A 10,798-nucleotide genomic window follows, 5' to 3' on the forward strand; every position below is an offset into this window, starting at 1 on the left:
GCAAAAGAACACAGACACTGGACAGATGAACTCTGCAAAGAAGGTCAGTGTCCCGGAGTCGTCTCTTCACTGTTGACATTGAGACTGGTGTTTTGTGGGTACTATTTAATGAAGCTGCCAGTTGAGGACTTGCGAGGCATGTGTTTCTCAAACGAGAAACTAATGTACTTGTCCTCTTGCTCATTTGTGCACCGGGGCCTCACACTCCTCTTTCTATTCTGGTTAGGGCCAGTTTGCTTTTGTACTGTGAAGGGAGTAGTACACAGCATTGTACAAGACCTTCATTTTCTTGGCAATTTCTCGCATGGAATAGCCTTCATTTCTCAGAACAAGAATAGACTTTCAGAAGAAAGTCTTTGTTTCTGGCCCTTTTGAGTCTGTAATCGAACTCACAAATGCTGATGCTCCAGATACTCATCTAGTCTAAAGAAGGCCAGTTTTATTGCTTCTTTAATCAGGACAACAGTTTCCAGCTGTGCTAACATACAGTAATTGCAAAAGGGTTTTCTAATGATCAATTCACCTTTTAAAATGATAAATTTGGATTAGCTAACACAACGTGCCCTTGGAACACAGGAGTGATGGTTGCTGATAATGGGCCTCTGTACGCCTATGTAGATATTCCATAAAAAATCTGCCGTTTCCAGCTACAATAGTCATTTACCACATTAACAATGTCTACACTGTATTTCTGATCAAGTTGATGTTATTGTAATAGACAAAAATGGTTATTTTCTTTCAAATCCACAAATTTCTAAGTGACCCCAAACTTTTGAACAGTAGGTTATGTTTCTGCTTTTCAGATTTAGCCATTTCTGTGTGCTCTTTTTGTTCACTTAGTTGAGAATTCCCTGTAAGGAGAGAGACACGGAAGCCCAGCTAGCCTAGCTAGCCTAGCTGGCCAGCAGTCTCAAATGGAGGTCACTATTGAACGTTTTCAACGCTCCAGGAGCTGTGTTTATTTTGCCCTATGTGGACCGCCCGGACTTTCAATGTAGCAACTGTTTGCTTGCAGAGGACTACAGGGGCAAAGTGGCTACTCTTAGCAAACATGTAGTGAATTTACACAATTTACTGGGGAATCCACACCCGCCTACTTTTTCTTTCTCCTCTATTCCAGTAGCTGGGCGCCACTCCGGCTTGGTGGAAGTGTCGCCACCAAGTGTCGGATCCATACCCAAAGATGTCTCTCTCTTCCTTGGAGAATGAAGTAATTAAGCTGCCTCTGGACGTTCTTGTTCTTGATCCTATCAACCAGCCATGGAGATATGTCACTCACCGTGGAAGTTGAAAGCAGTGGCATCTGGCAATGGAGGCCCCCTTGGCAATGGGAAGCCCGGACTGGACACAGATTTCAAACAGCTTCGCTGCCCTGGATCCAGAAGTGCCGGCGCCTTCATCCTCTGTTCTGTCTCCCTCTCCAGTGGCTTCTAAGTCGAAGAAGATGCTCTACAGGTATGGCGGAGTCCATCCAGATCATCTTGGCTACTAGACTCTGCCCATGCATTTCAAGGCTGTGTTGAGACAATGACTTATCAATGACCCAAGCCCTCTCAGATAATCCCTACCATTGTGTCGTTGAGTTGTCATAGTGCTGCAGCAAATGTACATTGTCCCGGAGTGTTGGAAGTCATAATGTAAGTAACCTAATTTTAGGTCCCTCTCTAAGTCCCTGAATGCCTCTGTCGATCCTATAGCTAGTGTATATGAACCAGAGTTATACTGTTAGCACTGAGGCAGTGTCCTGGTAGGAAGTTCGCTGTGTGCAGCTCACCCGGCAGTATCAGCTCAAACATAAATATCACTGTCATGTCTATTTCTGGTTAAAAAAAATCTAAACAATCAAGCATCCCAGAAAAGTCACAAAAAAAATAGCCCACACTAACATATGTAGCCCAAGAAACAAGGTTCATGAAATCGATAACTTGCTAGTAACAGACGACATTCATATACTGATTATCTCTGAAACTCACTTAGATAATTCCTTTGATGATATAGTGGTATCAATATGGCTATAACATCTAGAGAAGAGACAGAAATACCAAAGGAGGTGGTGTTGCGGTCTATATTCAGAGCCATATTGTCACGTTCGTTGTATGGAGGAGACCAAGGCGCAGCATGGTAAGCGTGCATAACTCTTTTAATGAAAGAACGAACACTGACCAAAACTATACAAAAAAAATACCCCAAAAAACGTGACGCTATATGACTAGTGCAAACAGGCAACTAAACATAGAATAACAACCCACAAACTACCCAAGAAATATGACTACCTAAATATGGTCCCCAATCAGAGACAACGATAAATGGCTGCCTCTGATTGAGAACCAATCTAGGCAACCATAGACATATAAACACCTAGAATACCAAAACCCCTAGACACACAAAAAACCCTAGACAATACAAAAACTTAACAAACCACCCTCGTCACACCCTGACCTAACCAAAATAATAAAGAAAACAAAGAAAACTAAGGTCAGGGCGTGACACGTATTCCAGTAAATCTTCGAGAGGATCTCATGTGAAATATTGTTGAAGTAATATGACTTTATTCAATAGTGACCTGTGCAGGGGAGAACTTTTCTGGACGCAGCCAACATTGGACTCTCTTAGACACAAATACATTTTAGCTTATATAGGCAAGGAACATCAGATCAGCACACTCCTCTCTAACTGATTTTTCTTGGTAAGCTTAACTACTATGTACTGGAAGACCCCCCCCTTCAATGTATAACACATGTGGGATTGCCTCGTTTCATACTCCCCTTTAACTTGGACAATAGCTTTAAAGCACACAGTACATTTGTCTAACACAATTGTCATTCATCTTAATTTCCCCTTTTGTGCCATGGAGACTTCCATAAGCACAACTACACCAGCAATGTTGTTTATATTCAGAACCACATTGCCGTAAACCTTAGAGACAATCTAATGTTAAATACTGTTGAAGTAATATGGCTACAAGTTCATCTGCCTCATCTAAAGCCCATTCTTGTGGGAAGCTGCTATGCTATAGACCACCAAGTGCTAACAGTCAGTATCTGTATAACATGTGTGAAATGCTTGATAATGTATGTGATATCAACTGAGATGTATATTTTCTGGGTGATTTAAATATTCATTGGCATTCATCAAGCTGCCCTTTCAAGAAAAAGCTTCCAACTGTAACCAGTGCCTGCAAACTGGTTCAGGTTATCAGTCAACCTACCAGGGTAGTTACAAACAGCACAGGAATGAAATCATCAACATGTATTGATCACATCTTTACTAATGCTGCAGAAATGTGCTTGAAAGCAGTATCCAAATCCATCGGATGTCGTGATCACAATATAGCAGGCATATCTAAGAAAACCGAACATCCAAAGGCTGGGCCTAATATAGAGTATAAGAGATCATACAATACGTTTTGTAGTGATTCCTATGTTGTTGATGTAAAGAATATGTGTTGGTCTTTGGTGTGTAATGAGGAGCAAACAGATGCTGCACTTGACACATTTACAAAATAAATTGCTTATCACAGTTACTAATAAGTATGCAACCATTAAGAAAATTACTGTAAAAAAGGATAAGTCCCAGTGGATTGATGAGGAATTGAAAATTGTATGGTTGAGAGGGATGAGGCAAATGAATGGTAAATAAGTCTGGCTGCACAACCGATTGGCAAACGTACTGCAAACTGAGAAATCATATGACTAAACTGAATAAAAAGAAGAAACTATATAATAAATCAAATTACATAAAGAATGATAGTAAAAAGCTTTGGAGCACCTTCAATGACATTTTGGGAGAAAAGGCAAACTCAACTCCATCTTTCATTGATTCTGATGACTCATTCATTACCAAACCGACTGATATTGCCAACTACTTTTTTAATTGGCAAGATTAGCAAACTTAGGCATGACATGCCAGCAACAAACACTGACACTACACATCCAAGTATATCTGATCAAATTATGACAGACAAAAATTGTAATTTTGAATTCTGTAAAGTGAGTGTGGAAGAGGTGAAAAAAGTATTGTTGTCTATCAACAATGACAAGACATTAGGATATGACAACTTGGATGGAAAATTACTGAGGATAATAGCAGACAATATTGCCATTCCTATTTGCCATATCTTCAATTTTAGCCTACTAGTCATTCTGCTACCTAAGAATAGCCAACCAATCAACCTCTTACCAACCCTTAGTAAAGTTTTGGAAAAAATTGTTTGACCAGATACAAGGCTATTTTACAGTAAACAAATTGACAACGGACTTCCAGAACGCTTATAGGGAAGGACATTCAAATGACTGATGATTGGCTGAGAGAAATTGATGATAAAAAGGATTGGGTGGCTGTTTTGTTAGACTTTAGTGCAGCTTTTGACATTATCGATCATAGTCTGCTGCTGGAAAAACGTATGTGTTATGGCTTTACACCCCTTGCTATATTGTGGGAAAATAGTTACCTGTCTAACAGAACACAGAGGGTGTTCTTTAATGGAAGCTCTCCAACAAAATCCAGGTAGAACCAGGAATTCCCCAGGGCAGCTGTCTAGCCCCCTTACTTTTTTCATTCTTTACTAACTGAAATAACTGCAACACTTAACAAAGAGCTGCAGTTAGTTTCGGAATGCGTAGCAAGGAATAAGTTGGTCCTAAATATTTTAAAAACTGAAAGCATTGTATTTGGGACAAATGGTTCACTAAATCCTAAACCTCAACTAAATCTTGCAAAAAATTATGTGGAAATTGACAAGTTGTGACTAAACTGCTTGGAGTTACCCTGGATTGTAAACTGTCACTGGTCAAAGCATATTGATACAACAGTAGCTAAGATGGGGAGAAGACTATCAATAATAAAGCACTAGTCTACCTTCTTAACAACACTATCAACAAGGCAGGTCCTACAGGCTCTAGTTTTGTCGCACCTGGACTACTGTTCAGTCTTGTGGTCAGTTGCCACAAAGAGGGACTTAGGAAAATTGCAATTGGCTCAGAACAGGGCAGCACAGCTGGCCCTTGGATGTACACAGAGAGCAAACATTAATAATATGCATGTCAATCTCTCCTGGCTCAAAGTAGAGGAGAGACTGACTTCATCACTACTTGTATTTGTGAGAGGTATTGACATGATGAAAGCACCGAGCTGTCTGTTCAAACGACTAGCACACATCTCAGACACCCACGCATACCCCACAAGACATGCCACAGGAGGTTCTCTTTACAGTCCCCAAGTCCTGAACAGACTATGGGAGGCGCACAGTACTACATAGAGCCATGACTACATGGAACTCTATTCCAAATCAGGTAACTGATGCAAGCAGTAGAATCAGATTTAAAAAGCAGGTAAAAGTACACCTTCTGGAACAGTGGAGACTGTGAAGTAACATAAACATAGGCACAGCCACATGCATACAAACACCCACAATAACATACGCACTATGCACACACGTACACATGGATTTTGCGTTGTAGATATGTTGTAGTGGAGTATGGGCCTGAGGGCGCACACTTAGTGTGTTATGAATTCTGTAATGAATGTATTGTAATATTTTTTTAAATTGTGTAACTGCCTTCATTTTGCCAGACCTCAGGAAGAGTAGCTGCTGCCTTGGCAGCTAACGGGGATCCATAATAAATAGAAATACAAATACAAATCAATCAAAGAGAAAAGTTATGTTCTTAGTGCCTAAACAGAGAGGCTTCAGAATCTTGCATTACTAACAATGAAAATAATAAACAAGGATATAAGGTAGTACAGAGTTTACCTTTGCAAAGGGGACAATCATTCCTTTGACAAAGGGCACAATCATTTGGAAAAACTATTTCTACACCATAAGCATTTATGGAGCATTTAGGAACATCCAAATAATCTACGTTGACAAAAGATACAACACTTAAAGATATTCCGCCTTTTGTAGTGAAATGAATTAGTGTTCATGCCCAACAGGATGACTGATTTACAGATTATTTTAAAGAAAGGGACATCCATGTCTCTTCTTCTGCGGTGCTTGCTCTGTCTCTCTTGTGAACTGTTTTGGATGGGTGGAGAAAAAGGAGTATCAGTTTAAGTGTGGGATGAGGTTGGGAAAGGTTTTGCAATTGGGGTTGGGCTAAGGGAGTCACTAAATTAATGTGTAGCTGTGGGGATGGGTACATAATCGCCTTCTCTGAGCTCCCTTCCCTGGGGAGCACACGATTTCCCGGCGGAGTGGCTAAGACTACAGTTCCAGCCCCTCCCGGCCCTGTTTCACTGGACACTAGTAATATAAACAGGGGCAGGCATAATTCCAGGCCCAAAATTACTGCAGTGCCTTTGCCGCTTTCCAACAGCAGTCGTCTCTGGTTCCTACGGCTCTGGGACTCTCTTGCATTGGGAGGAATTGATCCAATCATTTTGGCACTTCACTGCAGTCAGGGTGGTCAGCAGGATCTGTAACAATCCCTACCACCTGGGATCCAAGGCCGTCTCGAACATGCTGCTTGATCAAGACCCAATCACCAGGTTCCAAGGAATGGTGTGGCTGGTCTCCTGGAGGGGTCTGGGCTGCTAATACCTGTGAGTGGACAGCTCGAATACAGTCAGCTAGTGCTTTGCAGTATTTCATCATGTTCTCATCCACCCAGTGTAACTCAATGTGTGAGGGAGGTGGAGATGCAGGCGTTCTCATAGGTCTGCCAATGAGAATCTCGTGGGGGTTTTAGTCCAGTCTTTTCCCTTGGTGTGGATCGCATAGACCACAGCACGAGGGGAAGAGCATAAACCAATCAGAATATTTACAAATGGTCCCCATGGGACTGGCAGTCGAGACAAATAAGTGGTTATTTGTTTTGCTACATTATGTTGTTGGCAATTAAACATTGTGCACACCTTATGCTGAGATAGTACATTTTTGACTTGTACTGTCCATTCCTCCTTTGGACAGATGACTCACACTGTGATACATGCTTCCAAGATAACCCAACATTACTGGTAGCTAATCGTTCAAAGGTTGTACCTTCCTCAGTAAAACCCTACCCATATGTATCCAACAGAGTATGAACTTGCAATAATTGGTTACAGTAATCAACCAGTAGCCACTAATCCAGAGTAGCTTGTTATCAGCTTGAGTACACAACGATGCCTTCTCTCTCAATCTTGGGAGGAAACCCTCCCTAACCACGGAGCTCAAGAGATTCCTACAAAAAAAAAGGTAATTTGTTTCAGAAATCACCTGCAGGATGACATTTCCAGTGTGAAATCATATGACACCTCTCCACAAAATATGAATGAGGGCACAGGAATGTGTAGGAGTAGTTTTTCTCTACCACTCCCCTACATCTCCCCCCTTGGCAGTGTAACTCAATATTTCTTCGGAAGGAAAAATCTAATCTAATAAAATGACTAATTAAAATAAAACCCCAATCACAATAACAAACAAAATTAGAATTTACAACCCCTGATAAATTCATAAGGACATTATTGTAACCCATACGGGGATTTAAGGATTAGACTGGAGACAGGTTTCTTTCACATCACTCATGCTCTTGTTTTGTGTCAGTAGCTTACCCGCCCCTTCTGTTGTACTTTCTTAACAATTCAGGGGCAGCGCTCTGTCTCCTTCTTGCCCGTAGAACTATTGATCAATTATAAAGGGTAAAAATACAATTAAAAAATGAGGAAGCAAATACAAACAAACAAAAAACATACAAAAACAACAATACTTATTTCCCTTTGCTTCAGACTCATTGTTTTAAAACATTTAAAACATTTTCTGTACCAGGTTTACATTGTTTTTCAGTACCTTTTTCATCAGGAGAACTGACAGGCACGGTATGCACCCAAAATTCTGACAATAGATATTGTACTTCAGAACATTTAATTTGTGTGCCCTTTAAGGTGCATCCTTTCTCACCTGTGAAGAAAATACTAACCCCCCCCCCCAAAAAAAAATAATAGTAAACCACACCCAATAAATCAGGCACCGTATTAACATTATTAACAAATATTCCTAATGGTTGGGTTGTGTTTGTGTGGTAAAACATAGGGGCAAAAACTAACAAATGGCCAGGCTGTACTTAATCGGGAGCTCCCTTAACAGCCGGATCCAGGTACCTTTATACTTTATAGAACTGTAGAATGTCACTATCTGCTCTCCAAAGGCACCATCCTCAGGAAGTATTTCAAAGGTAGAGATACAGAATCATTGATCAACTCATCAGAATACTTGGCAGGTGACACCCCATCCTCTACTGGAAAATGAAATAAACATTCTTAGTTTCACTATGCAAAACATTAATCAGTCCTAAAAGTAAAAATAAATAAATGGTACATTCCATTTTAACATTATATTTAACTTTCCATTGAATTTCTTTCTCACTTTCACTCGTCTACATATCTGTTTACTTCAACTCTGACTCTTCCATCCCTTTCCAACAAGAAAGCCCTCAATCACCATCACTTACATCTCCCGTCCACTCTAACACTTCTTTCCCTCTACAATCTCTACTATACTCTAGCTCTCTCGGGTGTGAGTCGCCTCTCACCCAGCGAGATGTGGTGTCCGAGGTATGAGACGGTTTTATTGCACAGCTGTAACTTCTTTTCGGAGGCGTTGTGACCATTATTCAATACTTCAGTTAGGGCGGTGATAACATCTCTCTCATGAGTATCTTTGTCTATATAAGTTCCATCCGCTTGCCGGACAGCTGTGACAACTGGCACTATTTGCTGTGGGTGTTGAGACAGTTTTTTCTTGTCTGAGAATTGGCTAGATCTAGTATTACATGGTCTAGGTGTGTTTTTAGTGCTACCTATTTGTGTTTTAACTTGTTACAGATGTTCTTTGAGTTGTTCATATGAGTTCTGAATGTCCTCATAGTTTGGCTGGGAATCTTTCAGTAGATCTAGGTTTGGGTAGACTGATTGGATTTCCTCTCCTCCTACTGCCTCATGGGTCTGGAGCTGAGCTTGGTGTAGAAACAGATTCCTATTGGAATGAGATCTCTGGCTTGCAATAAGATCCTCTGTTGCTGGGAGAGAATTGTCAGGGGTGCTGTGTGGGGGGAGGCTGATAGCCTGACACATTTTTGGCTCAGCGTCTTTCCTTTTCTCTGGGTTTAGTTCCTGTTTATCTTCCCTACGCTGACGTTTATTTTGTTCACATTTTGCACAGAATGTATCTACTAATACGTAGTCCAGAGATGTGGAGCCTTTTTGTTTCTCTAAGGCTTTTATATCTCCCTCTCTTACAGACCCTTCAGCTGGCCCTGCAGAACTTTTTTTAATCAATCAAATATATTTATAAAGCCAATTTTACATCAGTCGATGTCACAAAGTGCTATACAGAAACCCAGCCTAAAACCCCAAACAGCAAGCAATGCAGATGTAGAAGCATGGTGGGTTGGAAATCTAGGAGACAGGAACCTAGGAAGAAACCTAGAGAGCAACCAGGCTCTAAAGGGTGGCCAGTCCTCTTCTGGCTGTGCCGGGTGGAGATTATAACAGTACATGGCCAAGATGTTCAAACGTTCATAGATGACCAGCAGGGTCAAATAATAATAATCACAGTGGTTATAGAGGGTGCAACAGGTCAGCACCTCAGGAGTAAATGTCAGATGGCTTTTCATAGCCAATCATTCAGAGTTAGAGACAGCAGGTGCGGTGAACAGGTCAGGGTTCCATAGCTGCAGGCAGAACAGTTGAAACTGGAGCAGCAGCACGGCCAGCAGGCCAGGTAGTCCTGAGGCATGGTCCTAAGACTCAGGTACTCTGAGAGAAGAGAGGGAGAAAGAGAATTAGAGGGAGCATACTTAAATTCACACAGGACACCAGGTAAGACAGGAGAAATACTTCAGATATAACAGACTGACCCTAGCCCCCCGACAAATAAAATATTGCAGCATAATTACTGGAGGCTGAGACAGGAGAGGTCGGGAGACATTGTGACTATACCCCCGGACAGGGCCAACCAGGCAGGATATAACCCCACCCACTTTGCCAAAGCACAGCCTCCCCTCCACTAGAGGGATATCTTCAACCACCAACTTACTACCCTGAGACAAAGTATAGCCCACAAAGATCTCCCCCACAGCACAAACCTGAGGGGGGCGCCAACCCGGACAGGAAGATCACATCAGTGACTCAACCCCTCCTAGGGACGGCATGGAAGAGCACCAGTCAGCCAATGACTCAGCCCCTGTAATAGGGTTAGAGGCAGAGAATCCCAGTGGAGAGAGGGGAACATAAGTATTCATACCCTTTGCTATGAGACTCAAAATTGAGCTAAGGTGCATTCCGTTTCCATTGATCACCCTTGAGATGTTTTGACAACTTGATTGGAGTCCACCTGTGATTCATTCAATTGATTGGACATGATTTTGGAAGGCACAAACCTGTCTATATATGGTCCCACAATTGACAGTGCATGTCAGAGCAAATACCATGAGGTCAAAGGAATTGTCCGTAGAGCTCCGAGATAGGATTGTGTCGAGGCACAGATCTTGGGAAGGGTACTAAAACATTTCTGCAGCATTGAAGGTACCCAAGAACACAGCGGGCCTCCATCATTCTTAAATGGAAGTAGTTTGGAACCACCAATACTATTCCTAGAGCTGTCTGCCCGGCCAAACTGAGCAGTTGGGGAGAAGGGACTTTGTCAGGGATGTGACCAAGAAACCAATGGTCACTCTGACAGAGCTCCAGAGTTCCTCTGTGGAGATAGGAAAACCTTCCAGAAGGACAACCATCTCTGCAGCACTCCACCAATCAGGCCTTTATGGTAGAGTGGCCAAACGGAAGCCAGTCCTTAGAAAAAGGCACATGACAGCCCACT

This window comes from Oncorhynchus tshawytscha, linkage group LG02 (assembly GCF_018296145.1).
Source record: "Oncorhynchus tshawytscha isolate Ot180627B linkage group LG02, Otsh_v2.0, whole genome shotgun sequence".
Taxonomy (NCBI): Eukaryota; Metazoa; Chordata; class Actinopteri; order Salmoniformes; family Salmonidae; genus Oncorhynchus; species Oncorhynchus tshawytscha.